The sequence below is a fragment of the Ovis aries genome, chromosome 1, assembly GCF_016772045.2.
Source record: "Ovis aries strain OAR_USU_Benz2616 breed Rambouillet chromosome 1, ARS-UI_Ramb_v3.0, whole genome shotgun sequence".
Taxonomy (NCBI): Eukaryota; Metazoa; Chordata; class Mammalia; order Artiodactyla; family Bovidae; genus Ovis; species Ovis aries.
In genome coordinates this window covers 9315054-9338059 of record NC_056054.1, presented here as the reverse complement: position 1 = coordinate 9338059, position 23006 = coordinate 9315054, and positions in this window count along the sequence as shown.

Below are 23006 nucleotides of genomic sequence, written 5' to 3'. Positions count from 1 at the left end.
TTATGTTATAAGCAGTCAAACCTATGGTGATACATGCCAGTTGCTCTGGGAACCCTGGTCCCAAAGCTTCTGGAAACTATACAGCAACAGGTCTCTGAGGTTTTCTCACTGTCCATGGAGATCCCTTTGTCCTGTGCTCAGACGAAAGCTCATGGAAGCTGAGTGATGTCGCATAACGGATGAAGCACTCTGCTAGGCTCTCTTTTTCCTGTTCTTTCCCCCTGAACTCTCCCCACACCATGCACCTTGACCCAGTCTTTCCTGTGGGGACTCACTTCCCTATCGGCTCCTCTGCCTCCCATCAGAAGAGGCCCCCAGTGAACCAGCCCCAAGCTCAATACTAGGATGAAGACCATTCGTGATCGAGTCATGATTTCTAACCTACTCTTTTCCCTGTAAAATGCGTATGATCTATACCCCATTTCTCGTCTTCCTTTGAGATGGCCCCTTAAAAAGACTGAGAAGTTGGTAGACTTCTTGCAGTTAGGTGAGTCTCCTCCAGCTGGACTCTCATGGGGCACTGAGGAGCAGGACCATGTGTGGTAATTTTCTCTGTGCTCAACAGACGAACTTGTCCTTGGGTCACACTTGTGCTCCTCGGTGGTAACTATGAAAGTGAAGTGTTAGCCACTTAGTCGTGTCTGACTTTTTGTGAGCCTCTGGACTGTAGCCCACCAAGCTCCTCTGTCTGTGGAATTCTCCAGGCAAGAATAATGGAGTGAGTAACCATTCCCTTCTTTAGGGCATCTTTCTGATTGAGGGATCAAACCCAGGTGTCCTGCATTGCAGGCAGATTCTTTAGTGTCTGAGAGGAAAGTTACCAGGGAAGCCCCAGTAACTATGAGAACTTAGAGACTTAAATATTTGTTCCATAGGTAATTTCTCCCTGCTACCTCCACTGAAATGAAAGGAGTATAGTTCCCTACCCTGTTGATGTTAAAGTTGGTCATGTGACTTGCTTTGACCAACGGAATGTGGGCAGAAGTGACACTGTGTGCGGTTTGTGTCTTAGGATGAGTGGTCTTAGCAGGTATCCCACACCCTGCTCACCTCTGTGGGAATATCCAACTTATACCAAAAACATTCTGGGTACAATGAGACACATGGAGGACGGCTTCTCCAGTCAACAAGCAGAGCCCCTCCTGGCTAACCTATAGAACTGTGGGCTTGAAAATAAGGGAGTCCCATTTTAAGCTACTAGATTTGGGGGCTGATTTTAATGTATCATTATTTCAATTAAAACCAATACCCCCAAAACACCACTTGTGCCTTATAGCATCTCTTAAGTCCTTGGTGGAAAAATCAAATCTACTGGACAAGAACTCAGGCCTATGAATAGGGACAGTGGGGACCCAGCCTCTCCTCTGGGAGGCTCTGACTCTTGAAGCCTCTTTTTCCTGAAAGATAAAAGGAGTGGGCTCGGCACCTGCCTGGATGTGCCTCCTTCATCTGATCTGCGGGCCAGCTCCTTCCAGGACCTGCAGCTTCTGTGTTCTCTCACCAGCAAAAATTCTTTTCAAACTACTCTCTAAAAGGGAGCCAGAGCTGTCATTCTAGCTGTTCTTCAGAGCATCTTAACTGACCATGTCAGCCTCATGCACACAAGCCTTCAGCGCTCTCTGTAAGTATTTAGCGCAAGTTCCCCTCTCTTAGCTGAATCCACAAGGCCTTTCTTGATCTGGCTTCTGCTGCGCCTGCCAGCTTCCCCTCCCCACGCCTCTGCCCCTGACTCTAGAGAGCGCCTGGAGCTCCCCAAGTCATCCTGCGGCCACTCACTAATGCTCCTGCTATATATCCCTTGTGTGCTCTCCCCTGCTCCCTGGGATGTGATGGTCAAGGTGACAGTGACATGATTGACGAGAAGAATTTAACAGTCGCAGAAAGAGGAAATTAATTTCTTTAATATAAAGTAAAGGATACAACTAACCACACAGAGAGGAGATACGGCAGCAGGCCCAGTCCAAAGGGGCATTATTTAGAATCTAGTTTAACCCTGGTGGCTCAGATGGTAAACAGTCTACCTGCACTTCAGGAGACCTGGGTTCGATCCCTGGGTTGGGAAGATCCCCTGGAGAAGGAAATGGCAATCCATTCCAGCACTCTTGCCTGGAAAATCCCATGGACGTAAGAGCCTGGTAGGCTACAGTCCAGGGGGTCGCAAAGAGTCAGACACGACTGAGCGACTTCACTTTCACTTTTCACTTTAACTGCAGTCACAGAGAGACCCAAATTCCTGATGCATCCTTTAAAACCCAACTCAAGCCTCACCTCCTCCAGCCTTCCTTGGTCTTCTTTGCCACCTGCTGTTCAAAACCTGGGCCCTCAAGGGACTTACTGCACTCTGGCATCACTGGACTGTCCAGGTCTAAGAACCCAGTTTGGGAGGCAGGAGGAGGCCAGGTAACCTGTCATGTAATTTTCATTCCCCAGATAGCACCTGGTACATTGTAGGTGCCCAACGCCTGTTTAATGGGCACCAGGCATTTGGGGTTGGGAATGGGAAAGGCAGCAACACATCTGGTTGATATGTGCTCCTTGGGTGACAGGGGTTTGCCAAGGACATGAAAGTGTGTGCTCGAAGCTTCCTTCCTGCCTCTGAGCTCGATTTGTAACACAGCCAACACAATTCTCTATGGCACAGAGCTAGCCACATCACTCCCCTTTTAAAAACCTCCGAAGAGCCCCCATTGCGCTGAGGTTGAAGTCTAAATCCTTCCAAGTGGCCTCCAAAGGAGGTTTGCCATATTTAACAACTAAAAATACAGAACTCCCAGTAAAATGTGAATTTCCAATAAACAACAAATACTTTCCTAGCGTAAGTGTGTCCTGGGAAATATTTGAGACATACTAAAATCAAACTACCGCACAATTGCACTCATCTCACACGCTAGTAAAGTAATGCTCAAAATTCTCCAAGCCAGTCTTCAGCAATACGTGAACTGTGAACTTCCAGATGTTCAAGCTGGTTTTAGAAAAGGCAGAGGAACCAGAGATCAAATTGCCAACATCTGCTGGATCATGGAGAAAGCAAGAGAGTTCCAGAAAAATATCTATTTCTGCTTTATTGACTATGCCAAAGCCTTTGACTGTGTGGATCACAATAAACTGTGGAAAATTCTGAAAGAGATGGGAATACCAGACTACCTGACCTGCCTCTTGAGAAACCTATATGCAAGTCAGGAAGCAACAGTTAGAACTGGACATGGAACAACAGACTGGTTCCAAGTAGGAAAAGGAGTACGTCAAGGCTGTATATTGTCACCCTGCTTATTTAACTTCTTTGCAGAGTACATCATGAGAAACGCCAGGCTGGAAGAAGCACAAGCTGGAATCAAGATTGCTGGGAGAAATATCAGTAACCTCAGATATGCAGATGACACCACCCTTATGGCAGAAAGTGAAGAGGAACTAAAAGACCTCTTGGCGAAAGTGAAAGTGGAGAGCTAAAAAGTTGGCTTAAAGCTCAACATTCAGAAAACGAAGATCATGGCATCTGGTCCCATCACTTCATGGGAAATAGATGGGAAACAGTGGAAATAGTGTCAGACTAATTTTTGAGGGCTCCAAAATCACTGCAGGTGGTGACTGCAGCCATGAAATTAAAAGATGCTTACTCCTTGGAAGGAAAGTTATGACCAACCTAGATAACATATTCAAAAGCAGAGACATTACTTTGCCAACAAAGGTCCGTCTAGTCAAGGCTATGGTTTTTCCCGTGGTCATGTATGGATGTGAAAGTTGGACTGTGAAGAAAGCTGAGCACCAAAGAATTGATGCTTTTGAACTGTGGTGTTGGAGAAGACTCTTGAGAGTCTCTTGGACTGCAAGGAGATCCAACCAATCCATTCTGAAGGAGATCAACCCTGGGATTTCTTTGGAAGGAATGATGCTAAAGCTGAAACTCCAATACTTTGGCCACCTCATGAGAAGAGTTGACTCACTGGAAAAGACTTTGATGCTGGGAGGGACTGGGGGCAGGAGAACAAGGGGAAGACAGAGGATGAGATGGCTGGATGGCATCATGGACTTGATGGATGTGAGTCTGAGTGACCTCCGGGAGTTGGTGATGGACAGGGAAGCCTGGCGTGCTGCGATTCATGGGGTCGCAGAGTCAGACACGACTAAGCGACTGAACTGAAACTGAACTGAAAATCAAAATTTATTTATCTGAAATTCAAACTGGGTGTCCTGAACTGCTTCTGCCTGCTCTGTTTACACAGGCTTCTACCCCAGCCCCACCTTCCTCTGCAGCCTCCACTCTCACTAAGCCTCTGCCCCAGGTCTAATGAACCCCTTCCTTCCCTCCCTTTCTTCTTCAGTACTTGCTCCTGCAAAGAGTAAATGAATTAACACACAAAAGGTGCTTCGAAAACAGTCTCTGCCCTAAGGGACTGACACGGTCCTTGGCAGGAGATGTTGGAGTTTCAATGTTATTCCCCGTCCACTGGGGTACAATGGCCCCACAGCCCCCTCACCACCCCAGTTTGCCAGGCTAATTCTCACCCATCCTAGAGCAAACTGGTGATCTTAGACCTTCAGTCTCCTTCTTCGACAAGTCTTTTCCAATAATCTCTCAGATGAGATGCTTGGGGTATGTGTCCCCAAGCACCCTGCACTTATTGTATTGTATCTCTTATTACCCTTCGTCACGATCTCTTAGGATCGTGATCTCAGGTTCCCTACCAGGCTGTAACGTCTAGAGGGACAGTGGTCACATCTGTCTTGTTCACTTCTTTTCCCTCCAGGACCAGCACAGTGCCTGGAATTGGAGGTGGTTTTCAGTGTTTCCTGAATGAATAAACAGCACTCTGAGGCCCCTATATTACTCAGAAGCTAGTTTCCTCGATACTTCTACCTGTTTGTGGTCAAGATCAAGAGAGGTCTTAATGCTGCCCAGTTGGGGTTCCCATTCCACTGGGGGTCCTCACTCCCAGTCCCAGCAGAGAGGATGCAGAAGAGCAGAGTCCCCATTTCAGTTCTTCATTGCTGTCTGCAAACCATGTTTACAAATTATTTCTCTGCCCTAAATCCAGTGTCCTCATCTGAGTTGCGGGGCCAGTAAAATCTGCCTGGACAAGACTGGGGGCAGAATTAACTCCGGCGATGTCACAAGGTGCTCCAGAGTAGAGAAGCACTCGGCAAATGCTAGTTTTCTTCTCTTCCCTCCTAGAAGGCTCCCAAGGATTCTTTCTTTTAGACAGAATAAAAAGTTTGATAGCACGGGACAGATACCTGGTCAGTTGGCATAAAACAATGTACTTTGGTTTCAGATCAGAACCAGGAAACCCCACACTTTAAAGATAAGAAGGAGGAAATATGTGGAAGTGAGAGAGAGGCCACGTCCATGGACTTGAGAGAGAGAAAAAAGGGGCTGGAAGCAGTGGATCAATCATCAAGGTGAAAACTTAAAAGACGATTGATTTTCCTCCTTGATGTCCACGTTTGAAGGGCCTTGTTGGATTCCTCCTGGGAAATCAACTTTGAGGCTCATTTCTGCTGCAGAAAAGTCATTTCCCTTGCGCTCCTGTTTCCAGTGGTTCCCCGGGCTCCTGGCAGGGAGCAAACCAATGTCCTTGGAGATGAGCAGCCTGACCTTGGGGCCAGTCCTTGCTCTTTCCCCAGAGCCAAGTGGTGTCCGAAGAGCTGAGCCTGGAGTGGCTGTACCTGGGCTCAACCTGCTACACTGCCTATGTGGCCTTCGGTGAGCTTCGTTCACCTGTGTGACTATCGTCAGCCACTGTCCAGGAGGTACCAATGTGGGTTCTTGAAGGTCAGGGGTAAGTGGACAGGATGGGTGAGCCTGATGATGTGTCCGTGGGACCTGGAGTCAGAGTGCGAGAGCCAGCGTTTCCCAGGGCAGAGTTCAAGGAGTAAGCAGGGAAAGAGGGGTGGAGGCAGGTACAGAGTGAGAAAGGCAGGGGGCCAGGTGAAGAGTTCTATGCTTGCTGGAGCGGGGAGGACACGTGGAAGAGGCTCTGGCATGCCCAAGATCCAAGTTTAGCTGTACCTGGCTGAAGCGGGAAAATCTGGTTTAAAAGCCCAGGGTCAAGGTTGACTGCTGTGACTAATCCTGCAAAGATGGCATAAGGATTACATGGGGTAATGGATGAAAAGCCCTGTCTCAGAGGGCTTGATAAATGGGCTGAGTCAGAAGAATATGAATCAGGCAAAGGACATAAGAATCAAATTGCAATGACTCTCTTTTGCCTCAGTGATCTGAGCCCTCGACTAGACTCCTGGCCATTTCAGGTCTCCCACAACGTGTGGCCAAAATTGATCTTCCCTAGGCAGCAACCCAACCAAAAGCCTTCTCCATCAGCAGCCCTTTCAGCAGATGCTCTTCCTCTGGTTTCCTAAGGCAGATAAGACCCGCAGACCAAATCTGGCCCATTGTCTATTTTTGTCAATAAAGTTTTATTGAGGCAGAGCCATGCTCATCCACTTTCATGTGGTCTGTAGCTGCTTTCACGACACAACTGCAGAGTTGAGTCATGGCAACAAAGACTGTATGACCCACAAGGCCAAAAATATTTTCTATCTGGCCTTCCACAAGAAAATGTTTGCCAGTCCCTGGATTAGGTGCATAAATGTTTATGGGTGAAGCCAGACTTGAGTCTTCCTTTACAACTCAAGTAACACCATCTTTTCCCAGAAGCTTGCAGGAAACTGCAGCCTAGACTTTGTTGTTCAAATGAGAGGAATAAGGAAAGAAGGAGAATTTCAGGGCTGGAAAGAGGGGCATGTAGAAGAGATAGAAGGATAGATGCTGGTCTGACAGAGACTTTCTAGCCTGCTCCCCAAGTGAGGAGCATCTGGGAAAAGAGGCAAATAGCACATATAAGTTAAGAGCAGGCTGACTCAAGTTTAATTCAGTTCTGTTTCCTCTTTGCTTTGTGACCCTGGGCAAGTTACTTAACCTCTCTGAGCCTCCATTTTACTTCTCATAGAATAAAAGAGTAAAGGGCAAGAATAATAATTCCCACAGGGAAAAAAAATCTAGAGAGGTCACACTTGTAAAGTATTGGTCATGCAGTCGGGTATATGGGGAGGATTTATAAAATGTCATTATTCTCATTATTATAAATAAGACTTAGGATGGAGAGAGGGACCTATGTCCCCTTTGTTCCCAAACTCCCAGAAAGAAATAGCTTTTAAGTGTCTGGAACATAACGAAAATTGTCCTGAGTATAGTAAACCTGCTGCAGAAATTGCAAAGCAGAGATTATCATTCCATAGATTCTGCAATAGTGTAATTATTAATGACTGTCCATCCTGTGCCAAAATAAAAGTTGCTGTCCATTTTATTGGTGTTACTTCCTCCCCCCATTAAAAAATTGACATATGATATTACTCAGCCAAGTTCTCTCATCTTTCTGATGAGCACCAACCTAGCTCCTTCAGCATCTCCTCCAGCTCCAGGTGGAAGGCAAAGCTTGGTCCTGAACACCCCATCTGTACCAGAGTCTGGTTGCTGCTGAAAGCTCTTCCCAGGCCTCTTTCCTCTCTCCCCCGACCCCCACAGGCCTTGTTCTCTGGGTGCAGGCTGGCTCCAGGGCCTCTGAATATGAGTGGAGGAGACTGGGCCTCTGGGAAGATCAGTCTGGGGTCAGCCTCTCTCTTTTACTCCCCAGTGGTATGTTGGCTAACCAGCTCTGAACTCTGAGTAGTAATATTTGCTGATTTTGGTTGTATAAATACTTCCACCTTGGCCATTTCAAGCTGCCAATGGCTTGCAAAATTCCTGAGCCAGTATGAGCTGGCTCCAGCACACCTGTGCCTCCTCCATGCTGTGCCTACCCTACCCATCCTGGTTTCCAGATATCCTGTTGGAGGGCACCCCTTAGCTCAACCTCTGCCAGACTCCCACCTAGCCCTGGGGTCCCCAGTGAGTTCTCCCAGGCTCTGCCCCTTCTAGCACCTCTGCCCCTGAATCTACAGGTTCATACCCTTCCTTACCCCAGAGCTAGCATTCTCTCTGTGACCCACTGGGTATGGCACCAGCTCATAAGCCAGTCTCTTCCTTAAAGGCTCAGCTGCCCCTCCCCTTCTTCAAATTGTGACCTTCATTTGAGCTTTACCATTTATTCTTAGACTTGGCTGCAGCCTCCTCAGTGGTTTCCTAGGCCTCAGACCTTCTCTCTCCACTCCATTCTCCATATAGCCATCTGAACAATTTTTCTAAAATGTAAATAAAATTGTATTACTCCGATCCCATCACTTCATGGCAAATAGATGGGGAAACAGTGGAAACAGTGGCTGACTTTATTTTCTGGCCTCCAAAATCACTGCAGATGGTAATTGCAGCCATGAAATTAAAAGATGCTTACTCCTTGGAAGGAAAGTTATGACCAACCTAGACAGCATATTAAAAAGCAGAGACATTGCTTTGTCAACAAAGGTCTGTCTAGTCAAGGCTATGGTTTTTCCAGTGGTCATGTATGGATGTGAGAGTTGGACTATAAAGAAAGCTGAGTGCAGAAGAATTGATGCTTTTGAACTGTGGTGTTGGAGAAGACTCTTGAGAGTCCCTTGGACTTCAAGGAGAGCTGACCAGTCCATCCTAAAGGAGATCAGTCCTGGGTTTTCATTGGAAGGACTGATGTTGAAGCTGAAACTCCAATACTTCGGCCACCTCATGTGAAGAACTGACTCATTTGAAAAGACCCTGATGCTGGGAAAGATTGAGGGCAGGAGGAGAAGGGGACAACAGAAGATGAGATGGTTGGATGGCATCACCAACTCAATGGACATGGGTTTGGGTGGACTCTGGGAGTTGGTGATGGACAAGGAGGCCTGGAGTGCTACGGTTCACAGGGTTGCAAAGAGTCGGACATGACTGAGCGACTGAACTGAACTGAACTGAACTCTCCTGCTTAAAAAGAACAAGAGCAAAACAAAACAATTTCCCTATTACCTACAGGGTAAAGCAAGGAATGCCTTTTGTTGTGAATGTGGGTTTTTTGCTTTGTTTTGCTTGGGGGTCATTTTCGGATCTCAGGTACAAAGGGTCAGGCTATCACACTCCTTGTTCTGAAAGATGCTCGTGTCATGATCTGTACAAGACCCCTTCGGATTTCATTTATGTGTGTGCAGTCTCCTTTCTCACTATTCCTCTTATTATGACAGCCGCACAAGTGTACTTCATTAAAATGTATATTCTTTCATTTGTATGTATCCTTGGGAAGTAAGGACTGTTTTAATCGCCATTAAACAGATCGGAGCTCAGGACCTGCCCTGTTTCTTCTCTCCTTGCTCGGCACTGTGTTAACTCTTGCCCACTCTGTTGGGCCTGCGTCTGGTTCCATTGCTTCCATTGCTTTGCAGAACAGCTGGATTACCTCCAGCTCCCTCTCCACACGTCATACCACCATGAATACTCCTGGCATATCCTTGTGGACTGGTGTGAGAATTTTTCTGCAGAATTGTGGAGTCGTGGGGCATCTGCCCCCTCAGTTGATGAAGTCCTGCCATGTTGCTCTCCTGTGTGCCTGCACTGTCCATATTCCAGCGTCCCATTCAACCCCACCCCACCTCTCCAATCCTACCTCCTGCCACGCCCCCCATCCTAAGTTTCTGCCACCTGATATACTCTTACTAATTCACTGAAGGTGAATGTTTGGACACCAACTCCCTAGTTTCACAGATTGGGACACTCGGATCCGAGAGGAGACATTAATGACTCATGTTCACATACCATAGAATGGCTTAACTAGGAGAGCCCGAGTCTCTTGATTCAATTTCACTTAACTCCAAGGTCAAAATTTTCACCCATTTTGAAGAAGGGGAAAAGGGAATTCTGGAATTATGAAGTCACAAACTTCAGGTTACATGGAAAGTTAGAAGAAGAGGAAAAAATTATGGTTCTTTTGTTTGTGAAATCCCACCTACCTACAAAATAAGCAAGCACTGGACACTCGTGTCAAAGTAGCCCAGGGGGCTGTGCTGGACTTCCTCCTGGTCACGCAAAGCAGCAATAGCCAGGGATCAGATGGCCCTCCCCACTGTGCTCACTTGTCATCTGGCACCAGCCTCTGAGGCCTGGATGATCGAATGGGTCTTTTATCAGCCTCGTCTTCCTGAGGCTTCCACCAGGGACAGTGCAATTAGAGTGAAGTTTGTTTCCATGTAATTGTCAATTATTCCAGTGGATCAAAGTTGGTTTGGGAAACCCGAGGCTAAATTTAAAAGTCAGTTTAAGCTTATGAGATAGTTTGGGGACAATAATAATGTAAACAAGCAGGCTCTTTAATACATTTTAAATGAATTCATTTCATTGTTCATGTTTTTTTTTCTTCTTCTTTTTATCTCTGGTCCCCCTCCACCTTCATGGCTTCATTCCTAAACTGAGCAAAGGTTTAGAAGGGAAAGGATGAAGCTGGGAACAAAGTGATGCTATGTCTGGGGTCCCGAGGGCTCTCCTTCACTTAGACAAGTCCACAGGTTGTCTTTAGAGAGTGGTTCCCACACTGAGCTAGGAAGGGGCCCTCCCATCTTGCAGGGTCATGAGATGCCCATGGTCTGCAAGCCCAGACTGTATCACTCCCCAGATTCTGCAGCAAAAACCAGGAAAATGGTCTCCTTTAGTGCCTATTCTTTATGCAAGCACAGCTCCATCCCGCCTCCACGCCTCTGCCTCCCCTTGGCTCCCCAAATCCACCCACAAGTTGCAGGCAGTTTAACAGGCAGATCTAATCTCACCAAAATTTCAAAGCCATCCAGTCAACACACCCTAACTCTGCTTTTCTTTGCCCGTCCTTCTCCTCCTCCCAAGCTGCATCACAGCAGAGACCTGTTAGAGGGATCCAAGGCTCTCCCACATTTGGCTCTGGCACCTTCTACTGGAACTCATAATGGAGGAATGCAAAGTCTTCAGGGTTTCTGATATATTGCATAGTATGGCTAAGAGGATGGGCTCAGGAGGTTGGAAACCTGGATTTTATGCTGTGTGAACCCGAGCAAGTTACTTAACCTCTCTGTGCCTAGGTTCCTAAGCATAGCAAAACAGAAGTACTAATAAGTACCTACCTATTATAGGACCTACTCCATAGGCTTGTTGGTGAGTTAAAATGTGTCAATAACCTTGTTAATATGCTAAGAACAATGCCTGGCTTACATTAAGTACCATGTAAGTGTTTGCTATCATGAGACTGATGGATGATGGCAATGATGGTGATGTGGGCAGCTTCAGGGAGGGAAGTGAGATGGGCATTGGTTGAACTGATTACTTCTGGATCATCTTCCCTTCACTGTCCTTGGAGCTGTGATGCTATGTCTATGCAAAGGAGGCTCCAGGAAACTAGCATTAAGCTGACTGGAATGAAATCATTCCCTGGATTGAGATCAGTGATAGGAAGAAATTCTGGACATCCAGGAGGGTGGGGCTCACCAGTAGATGGTTACCGATACAGGCTGCTGCCAAGATGGCTCACATTTATCTTTTTACGAAAGAGAATGAGCATCCTGTCACACGAGGCATTTGTAGTTTCTAGTTACTCAAAGCATGGTCCCGGGAGGAACAGCATGAGCTTCAGCCCTGATGTTTATCAGATATGCAGAATCCCAGGTCTGTCCCAAATGTACTATATCAGAATCTGTATTTTAATAAGACCCCCAGGTGATGTCTATGTACATTACAGTTTGAGAAGCACTCTTGTTATCTAAAGCTTCCCTGGCAGCTCAGCTGGTAAAGAATCCGTTTGCAATGCAGGAGATCCGGGTTCGAATCCTGGGTTGGGAAGATCCCCTGAAGAAGGGAAATGGCAACCCGCTCCAGTATTCTTGCCTGGAGAATCCCATGGACAGAGGAAATTGGGAGGCTACAGTCCATGGGGTAACAAAGAGTTGGACACAACTGAGAGATTTTCACTTCACCTCACTTGTTATCTACATGCCGGGGGTCGGGGGAAGCGGTTCCACAACCTTCCCCTGAGGCCTCACTGGACTGTATGTGCCATGCAGGCAGGGACTGTGCGTTTTATTCTCTACTGTATCCTTAGCTCTTGGCATCCTGCCTCCCACATAGTGAGCACTCGTAAATAATCAGCAGAGAGATGCATGGATGAGTAACTGAGTGTGTGAATGCGTGAATGGGTGACTACGGATCTCCGAACTCTGTCTTGTTTGGGGACCTCAGTGAAGAGGGCTAGGATATCCCAGCAGGAGACAAACAGGTGATCCAGACAGACGCCTCCGCAGCACCTAAGTCACTGTCCAGATCAAGTGAGCTTGGCTTGAGGGACTTGAGACTCGCCATTTGTGCAACTGGGCAGAGCTGGGGCCTACAGGGCCTGACCTCATGTCTACCACTCTGCTCTCAGAGTGATCTCAGTGGGTCCCTGCCCTCACTCTCGAGTGTCCTGACAGAGGCAGAAACCAGGTCAGTCTGACACGACCTGTTCTAAATGTGCCTGTGCAGCCAGGGAGCACCTGAGTCCACATCTGGGCATTCAGCGTCCAGCCCCTTCAGACCCTGGGTGCTTTCCTGGGTGCAGACAATGGCTTCAGAGACTTATTCTCTCCAAGGCTTTGAAAATATAAATGACTCTTGCCTGTTTCAGACTTGCAGTCCCAACCAGACTTGCACAGTCCCTCAACGGTCAACAAATTGTGGTCGGGCAACTGCCTTTGCAAGTGTTTTTAAATACCCTAGCACGTCATTCGTCTGGGCCAAGAGGCAAGCGACAAGCATAGTAACTCAGTGTTGGATTGTAGTGACCTCTTCCTCTTCTTTCGGAAGTCTTTTATCCCTACTAATATTTGCTCTAACCTTTACAAGTCTAAAGACTATGCTAAAGATCTGTCCAAAGGACTGGGGGCCGTGTGTGATAGCCCTAAGGCCTTTGAAGATCTGTGGGCAGCTCACAGAGAACCCCGCTGTGGAGGGCCTTCTTTATCTCATTTCCAGCCAGCCCCTTCTTCTGCCATCACTTAACTATAGGAGAATCTTTAAGAACAGAGGCAGACGGGAATGCATTCAGTGTTTGATGTGGAACAGACCAGGCCTTGGATCCCAGCTAGAGAGGGGGATGGGAGAGCTCTGGGAACAACGGGATTGCAGCTCACTGGGCACGAGGGCATCGAGGTGCCCACACACCTGTGAAGTGTGAGTCTCATCCCCTCCTCTTACCTGTCCCCCACCATGCCGTGTTCCTCTCTCCTGCACTGCCTCGAAGCAAAACATCCCTATTCCCTATTTGCCTGATGAGCTGGTTAAGTGTGGCAGGCATCATGGTTGCCCACTCCCAACCTCCATTCCCTCCCCAGACTTTCCCCTTCCCAGAGGAGCCCTATTTTGTTGACTATTAACTTTTCTCCTCTTGCCCTGAGCCTTGGGAGGAGTGGATACAGCCTTTAGGTGCCTGCTGAGTCTAAACCATTCTTGGTTATTCCTATTTGCACCACGGAAAACTGAACCTCAAGCCTGCAGGGGAGTTTCTGAGAGGGATTAACTTGCTCCTGAAAACAGACCCTTGGTAAAGAAGGTATTGTCTTTTTCTCATCGTGTTGATGTGGTGCTGGAAATGGTCACAGCTATGGGAAGAACCAGACTTAAGACAAAGCTAAGATGTTTTAGGTGTCAGGGAAAATATAAAAGGAGGCTGAATCCTTGATGACATCTATGGACCACTGAATTAATCAACCCGGGAGCTGCCCTGCCTCTGGACTGATTGTAACATGAGCTAATAAATCTTCCCATTGTCTGGAGATGTTGAGTTGCATTTGCTGCAGCCAAAAAGGAAAAAGCAAAATGCATGAATAGATGTAGACATCTCAGGAGGGGCTGTGGTGCTCCTGTCTCCTTTATGGTGATTGATCTAAAGAGAAATCCGGGCCTCAGTGTCAAGTGCTATGCCTCCTGTAAACACACACACATCCATGAGCTTCATGCCACTCACACAGACACTTGTCAACATCAGCCAAGAAATGAAGGTAATTATGTGAGTATTCCTACAAGAAGAACCTAGTTATGCTTAAAGTCCAAGAACAAGGGCCCAGTTTTGCTCAGATCAGGGAAATGAAGCACCACCAGGTGGGACTGGGTGAGAACAAGCCAATTAAATCGTGGCGTTTGTTAGTATCTTGTCCTTGAGCTTAGGGGCTAATTGGTGCAAGTTTTCTACAAGAGGGCTTTGGCAACCATAATTCTGCTGCTAAAACTGAAACTCGTAATTTTGATGCTAAATGGTCCTTCTGTTCAGAGCTCATTTTGTAATTCAAGAGATACAAAATATCTGACGTATAAAGTTCTTATGAGGAAGATGGTGCCAAGCCTGCTGAATTGAGCCCTGCCCATGCCAGCCTGCTGGGGTCTCAGGAGTCACCTTTGCATCTATCCATCGTTTTCAGGAAAGCAGAAGCTAGAGTCTTGCATCTTTCTCCAGAGAGAGAGATTTGCACACAAGAAATTAGTTGTCCCAGAGTGGGGTAAGGTGGGGGCAGGGAGGGGGGCTCTCAGGGGCCCCTGAAAGGGAATGAATGAAAGAGACAGGGTCGAGCCGAGAGAGACTGAGCTGAGATGTAGTACTTTTGACAGCTCTTAGCAGATCCCACAGGGAGCTCTGGAACTGGGGTGGCCCTTCAGAGTTGCCCTGAATTGAAATAAGGGGACTGGGCCTTTGAACTTACTCATAGACTAGGGATGTGGACTGTCCCTTGGGAAGGCATATAACTTGGCAGGGCAGCAGCCTCCGAAGGAAAGAGGGCAACTCCCAGGGAGGTAACTTGGGGCTGTCAGCAGCAACATTCCGGGCCACCTGGGGAGTAAATGCCTTAGTCCTGCAGGAGAGCTCTGTGTGGCACAGCACAGCGTTCGCTGCACATCTGATGTGGATACCGGAAGGTGCTGAGCAGAAATGCTGTCTTACTCCTATTCCCAGCAGCTCCCAGATTGCACATTGTTGGCACTTTGTAAATATTGCTGGCTAAATGATGATGGACATGCAGGACCAACTGGGAGCAACAATGAAAACATCATGCTTTACCCTCTTTTTTAAACTACTTCCCCATTCAGAGAGATCACTGTTACCTCCAAAGCTGTCAGACCTGGTTTAAATGGCACAGATCTGCTTCAAATCAGGGAAGCCACCACGCTGGCTGGGATTGTTTGTCAACTCTTTGGGGCTGGGGGCTGGAGGCAGTTAAAGCATTACTGCATAGCATACAACAAAATAAAATTCAGGTGGTTCAAGCATTAGATATAAAGGAATTAAAGTCATAAAAACATTAGAGGAGCATTCTAGAAGAATGCTTATATAAACTTGGGGTTGGTTAGGCCTTAGATAGGTATCACTAAGTGTCACTAAGCATTCAAGTATTTCTAAGCAAAAACAGTAAAGAAAAAGATTGATGAATTTGATTACTTCAAAAGAAAATTTTCACTGCACCTAAAAAACCACCATAAGCAAAACTGAAAGGCAAGGGACACACTGGGGGAAATATAATAAACATATATTATAAACAAAAGGTTAATGTATATGAAGAGCTTTCAGAAGTCAAAAAGAAAAGGATAACCACCCCCCTAAAAATGGGCAATTGACATAAGTAGGCAATTCACTAAAGAAAAATTACAAGCAGACAATAAACATATGAGAAAACGTTCAGCCTCACTGGAAACAAAAGATATGCAAATTAAATCAACAATGAGTGTGGGGAACTGGGCATTCTTATACCCTGCTGGAGGGCGTGCAAATTGGTGCAACCTTCTTAGAGGGCAATTTGGCAATATTTATCAAAAGTCTTAAAAACATTGCATGCAGATCTTTGACTCAGCAGTTTTATTTCTAGGAATTTAAGTGATCGAAGCAAATATATGTGCAACTGTTTATATGTGGATCAGTATATTCCATAAAGAATTATTTATGTTGGTGAAACCTGGAAATAATCTGCATATCCATAAGCAGTTGGTTAAATTATGGAATATCCATACAGTGGGAGGCTACGGAACCATTAAAATGAAGTTACAGATTATTTGCTGACATGTTTGCAATATATTAGTAAGTGGAAAAAACAGGCTATAGAATAATATAGATAACACCATAACTGTGTGTGTATTTGTGTGTGCGTGTACCTAGAAACATTTATTTTCTAAATATTTACTTTTCACTTGGCAGTAGATTACCAGTCTTATTTCCCTTGTGTTTCTCTGTGAGCTGTCCAAATTTTCTCTATTAGTAAAGAACTACTTTTGCACTTAGGAAATAAAATGTCAAGAACAAAATAACTGAATTTGGTTAAATTAGTAAAAATAATGTAATTGATAGTTTTATGAGTATCAGGAATGGACCCCGGACGCCAAGGTGGATTAGACCTGGACCTGTCTCACTTTTGAAGATGAGGACCGACAGCCAGAGGGAAGCTTACCTGAATCCCATGAAAGATGCCCAGTGTGAAGTTATTGATGGTATAAGACCATAGGTGGCTTGATTGCCAAGGATGATTCCTGAGCATCTCTGTGACCAGAACAGGCGATGAGCTGAAAGAAGGCACGAATGACTGGCACAATGAGTAGGCCTGCCTTCTATTCCTCCTCTCTTGTGAAGAAGTTTACTGCATAAGAAAGCTTGTTCCTTGCTCCTGTGGGAAACAGTGTTCTTTTCACCAAGATATCCCGATTTTGAGCAGAGGTTGAGACCAGATGGAGGCCACTTTCCACTCCAGTTCTGTTCCCCATGTCTGTCCCCCATCCCCACTCTTGTCTAATTCTGCGTCTTTCACTGTAGAGACAGTTGGCTGTTCTACACAAAGAGGTTTTGTATTAACTTTGGACCCCAGGTACAGATGCATGAAACTCCTGAGGGCCCCCAGTACACATTGGACGACTCAGCTTTACTACTGGAATAGATGGTGAAACCGTAGCTAAGCTTGGGTGCGTGGGCAGGTGGATGGATGAACAAATGGATGGATGGATATCAGGTCAGTCACACTTAGCTAAAAGCAGGGAGTAGGAAAGGTAGAAACTGGGAAGTAGGGTAAGGCTGGGAGTGACTGGGAATATTGACAAATGCGAACTGAGCTGCTCTCCATTCATTCTTACCTTCCCTGATGTCCGCTGTTAGCCCTCCCTCTTTCTTCAGGAAGGAGTGACCTCCACCCTGACCACAGTGCCTGGAGCTCTCACTGCCGTCTTTTGTATCGACGGAGAAGCTGCCATTGCGTGCCCTGTATATGTGCTTATCTGCCTCCCCTTCTAGACAAGGAATCCTCTGAAGACAGTGATTTTTGATTCAGTCAGTTATCTTTCGGGGGCAGGTTAGAGAAAGCCCAGTCCAAACTGGATTGAGCACAAGAGAATTTATGTCTCTTATAACTGTTACGAACCAGAGGATAGGACTGGTTTCAAGTGTAGTTTGGTTCAGGGGTTCAGGCAATTTCACCAAGGAAGACCTGGTTTCTCTCTCCATGTCTGGGCTGCTTTCTCTCAGGTTGGCTCTGTTCTCAGACAGACATTTCCCTTGTGCAGCAAAAGAGCTGCACCAGCTCCAGCAATCACATCCTCTCTGCTCTAAGCTCAGACAAGGAAACATTCTAGAATCAGCTCTCCCTCCCCTCACTGCCTGAGCCTTATTTCATCCTCAGCTTCTGATAGGACCTTGTGCTTATTCCTGAGCCAATCACTGTGGCCAGATGAAGGCAGAGCTTTCTGACTGGCTTACGTTTAGACTGGGAAAGAGGTCTTTGCCCAGAGAGAGGCTGGGTATCTTAGAAGAAGGGTGAGGATGCTGATTTGCACAAGGGACAGATGCCCATGGCAGACCATGTCTTCTTCACCACCTGGCACATAGTTGTCATCAGTACTTGCTACTTCCAGGACCCCACCCCGACAGAGCACACAGTGTGAGCTTGTCATGGAAGCCCTCCAAGACTTCAGCAGCCCAGCAGGGGCTCTGTGTCCCTGAGTTTCATCTACCAGCCCGTCCCCCAGATTTCCTGTGCCTCCTTCATGCGGTCCTGGCAGCTGTCAGCAAGTCAGCCCACTCCTCCTCATTCCAGAGCTCTGGGCCACACATATCTGAAATTGATGCAAACCTAGAAAACTGCGATTTGGGTTTTCTCCTCTTCTTCCCAGCATGGATTTTGCTCAGCCAGCCAGAACTGGCGGTCACTGACACTACTGCCCAGATCTGTGCAGTAATAATGATCCCACTAACAGCAATAACAGTCGCTATGAAACCAACTTCCACTTTAAAGGTCTACAATGGACCAAACCCTTTAACTGAATCACCACATGTCTGCACAGTAGCTTTGCAGTATAGTGTAATTGAGCCCACCACAGTCTTTGCCCGCCTCTATATCCAAATAGGATCACTTTACTAACAACCACTCAGATTTCACAGACTTGTTGCCCGCAAATTCTGGGGCATAATCTTCCACCCCCTGCAAATGTATCTGTGGGTTCTCATCTAATATGGGCTCACAGGCTCTGCCAAGATTTCCATGGTCTCCATTCTGTTGCACCCAGGTCCTTGCCACTGAGCCATGAGGCGCTGTGTTTCCTACCACTGCGTGGTGGCACATTTGGGGACGACGCCTCGCTTCTCCTCTCTGCTCTGCCGTGTACTGTTAGTGGGGCCCTAGAGCAGGTCTGTTTGTGCCCTGATATGCAATACAGCAGGCTTCCCAGGTGGCACTAGTAGTAAAGAACCTGCCTGCCAACACAGGAGACATAAGAGAAGTTGGTTTGACCAACTTCAGGGGTCAGGAAGATCCCCTGGGGGTAGGCATGGCAACCCACTGCAGTATTCTTGCCTGGAGAATCCCATGGACAGAGGAGCCTGGCAGGCTACAATTCATAGGGCTGCAGAGAGTCAGACACGACTGAAGCGACACAGATACAATACAGAGACTGAATTGTATACTCCATCACACACACCTTAACCACTGCATGCTGGTTTGAAACCAGTGGGAACTAGGCTGGGAAAAAGGCACAAGCGACAGAAACCACGCTGAGCTCAAGAAGCACACCTCCCTGCCCTCTCTCTTTTCTCTTTCTCCTTCTTCCCTCTACTCCATAAACTCAACTTAAAGACTGTTTCACAGGGACAAGTCCTGTGTGTCTGATTCTCCTTTCTCAGGACTTTCTCCTAACTGGCTGAGAGTGGGCCTTCAATAAATACCTGTTAAATGATTGGTTAGTTAAACGGATAAAATACTGAATCAGTTCTTATGCCAAATAGTTTCTGGCGAGCCCCCTCTACATATATCCGGATTTCATAGACTCAAGTCTGCATCCTTATTAGTTAGACTGGTATGATTCTCCTTCATTTTACAGGTTTAAGAAAATGAGGCCCAGAGAAGATAAGTCACTTGTTCAAAGTTACACAGCTAACAAGGGGCAGAGCTGGGATTTAAATCCAGGACTAACTGATACTCAAATCCTTTCCTTTTCCCACTCCACTATCTCCACAGAAAGACACTGGGCCTGTGGTTAACGAGGTGGCTGATTCTACCTTGTGCTGGAACTACCTCCGTGGTGCCTGCTGCGGGTTAGGGCCTCCCAGACGATGCTGACACTGCCTACTTCTCTATTGTACCCTTAGATATAACCAATCCAGGCTAAAGGTCCCCAAGGATGGTCCACCACAGTGTCTGGCTTGCCTGCCTGTTCTGGGAGAGGACAGCTCTATCATCTGAGCCTGGTTTTTCCTGCTCACCCACCACTCACAGAGCTACATCTGAGAGGTCAGTGCTGTTCTGCAAGTCCTCCTGACCTCACCAGCCGCCACATCCTTTCCCAGCTCTCTCTGATTTGGGGGCACAGCAGTCCTGAACAATGTCTCCAGGGCTTCTGGAGAAGATGGGTTGGCCTTTTGGCTTCAGTGCCACTGGTGGAGCAGGACCTTTTGGGATCAGTTTCCTGGCCCGCTAGCAAGAGAGTCATGCCCGCCGCATGAGCTGAGACGGGTCCTGTAAGTCTCACAGCACAGTCTCCCTATTCTGGATAGGTGCCCTGCCCTATTGACCCAGCCCCTGGTTTTCCCCTTCAGTTCTAAACTCCTGAATTATAGCAGCTTGTTTTGACTGGGGCCTTGCCTCCCATCTGCTAAGATTCCTCCATGCCTCTCTCCAGACTGGCCTTGATACTTCTGCCTGCAGGCTCCTACAGTATATTCTCAGCCTGAGATAATCAGGGCCACCTGTGGTTGCCTTTTTCCTGCTTCTTAGAGCAACACTTTAGGTATCGATCTTGGCCAAGATCAGACAAAGTTCACTGGTTGAACTTTGGAATTTAGACTGCTGGACCCTCTCTCAAGCCTGAGTAGCCTTGGCCCTAAATCACTGCCTGGCAGAGGCCCCATCTGGACTTCTACGTGGACAGAGCTGAAAGCTGTGCAATTGATTTCCAGTGGGATAGTTTGGAGGCATCCTGTTACAATGGCATAAGTGGGGCCTCCGTAAATTTACAGACCCAGTTCTGAAGACTGGAGCCAGAAAATGCACAGTAGCAATGCCAGGATAGCATCTGGACTCCACCCTGCAAGAATCACTAAACAAGGATTGGAGATTACTTTCACGAGATTGTATGCATATGTGTGTGCCTGTGTGCATTTTAATAGAGGCATTTCTATGACTTTTATTAATTATAGCAAACATTTACTCAAACTTATTATGTACCAGACACTGTTCTAATCACTGATGCATTTGCATATATTAACTGTTTTAATCCTTATCACTATAGGTGATAATCCTACAAGACAGGCACTATTGTTAATTTCATTTTATTCATGAAGAAACTAAAGCATTGAGAGATTGAGTAGTATAACTCAAGATCACACAGCCAGCAAGATGTGGAACTGGTGTTTAAAGCCAGATCTTTGTGAATCTCAAAACTTCATGTTTGATTATTAAAGTCTCAAAGATACTTATGACCCAACAAAGACTATAAAATTTCACCAAAGAAGAAGCCCCCCCAACCAAAAAAAAAAAAAAAGGAAAATAGCTTTATTGGGTCAAAGTACAGGTAAAGGAGCATTAGGAAAAATGGCATCTACTGGGGCTCAACAGCACTTGCTCTCAGGACTCGGCATATGTTTTTCGTTTCCTCGTCATGAGAAACGTGTGGAGCAGCCTCAAAATCCCCATTTTACAGCTGAGTAAAGTACGGCTCAGTGAGGCTCCGTCATTTGTCTGTAGACACTGACATACTAGCACATAGGGGCTTGAGATGCAAACCCAGGCCTGTTTGAATCTCAAACTGGTCTTGTGTGAGGGATGACTTCCTATCACGTTGGTACCATGGTCAGCGGCAGTGGTGTGAGAAGCAACGCTGCGCTTCTCCTCCATCTCATCCTCCCTGTTTCCTCTCCTCTGCCGCCTCATCCACCACACCTGTCCCTCTTCACTTGCTGAGGATTAAGTTAGGAAAACAACAGCGAAATGAGCGGGGCTTTGCCACTCCATCCCTGGAGACGCCAACGTACACGGGTCTGACGCTGTTGATGATGTTCTATCGATTTCCCCTCTAATTGCTGCAGCTAGATCTATATTCATTTTCTGTCTCAAACTTCCCTTTTGTTGGTTCAGTCAGCTAAGTGAAGGGCCCATTTCTCACTGCTCCTGTCCTGAAAAGCCAAAGAATTTTCAGATGAAGATCTCTCTTCATAAGTCAATGAGGTCAGCAGATCAGAGACAACGAGGGTCAGAATTGGATGACCTCTTTTGAAGACCTGGCAAAGAACACGACTGGAAACAGAAGGCCGAGGAGACAGATCCACCTGGCAAGAAGCAGAAATGTTCCACCTTGAGTTCACAAATCAGGTATCCGTGATTCATTCATCACCTTTATTGAAGATCCCATTGTGGAATCTAGAAATATTCAGGACATGGGCCCTGGTTTGGTGGAGTTAAATGTGAGTTCAATAGATATTAACCAAATAGCCTCCTAGAGAAAAAATTTTTACTGTGAAAAATGTCAACTGTAAGGACCAAGAAATGAATCTCAGGGCAGAAATCAGAATTGGATCAAGCAAGACTCAGCTTTCCTTTGTTAACTCAGCAAGCTTTTCTGATCTACCCAACTCAAGATGTACAATGAAGAGAGCAAAGCACTGAGGGGACCTCCAATCAGGACAAGAGGTGGGGCCTTTCTCTCAGAAGTTCACTACAAATGGAAAAGCCAGTTACTATAGCAATTGCATCTGCTTGCATAGGACCTTATGTGGGGGAATGGGATGTATGAAAAATCAACTCTCATCCTTGGTGATCTGCCTATGGTTTTGGCTTTTGGGTAAACCTGGCACTCACCCTTGGTGTTCACTCTCAAATATCCTTTCCTTCTTCAGGAGGCATTTGAGGCTGCTTAGTCTCCATTCTTGGAATCTGACTACACCCTATCTTTCCATCTCAGCCCAGTTACTGATTTTCACCACACAATTCTTCCCCCAACCCTCTAGTCATCATCCCAGGTGAGTTCTATAAGGCATTCTGAGGCACCAGTCAGGATAGATTAGATTATGCTGCAATAACAAATAACCCCCTAATATCAGTGACTTTAGGGCTTCCCTGGTAGCTCATCTGATGAAGGATCCACCTGCAATGCAGGAGACCCTGGTTTGATTCCTGGGTCAGGAAGATCCCCTGGAGAATGGGGCTAACCACTCCAGTATTCGTGAGCTTCCCTAGTGGCTCAGATGGTGAGGAATCTACCTGCAAAGCAGGAGAACTGGGTTTGATCCCTGGTTTGCAAAGATCCCTCAGAGGAGGGCATAGAAACCCACTCTAGTGGTCTTGTCTGGAGAATCCCCTTAGCAGAGGTGCGTGGTGGCCTACAGTCTATGGGGTCACAGAAGAGTTGGACACGGCTCAGCAACTAAGTGCATGCACGCGCGCGCACACACACACACACACACACACACACACACACACACACACACACATACCTCATTTCAGCTCAGTTGCTCAGTCGTGTCCGACTCTTTGTGACCCCAGGGACTGCAGTGTACCAGGCTTCCCTGTCCATCACCAACACCCAGAATTTACTCAAACTCATGTCCGTCATGTCGGTAATGCCA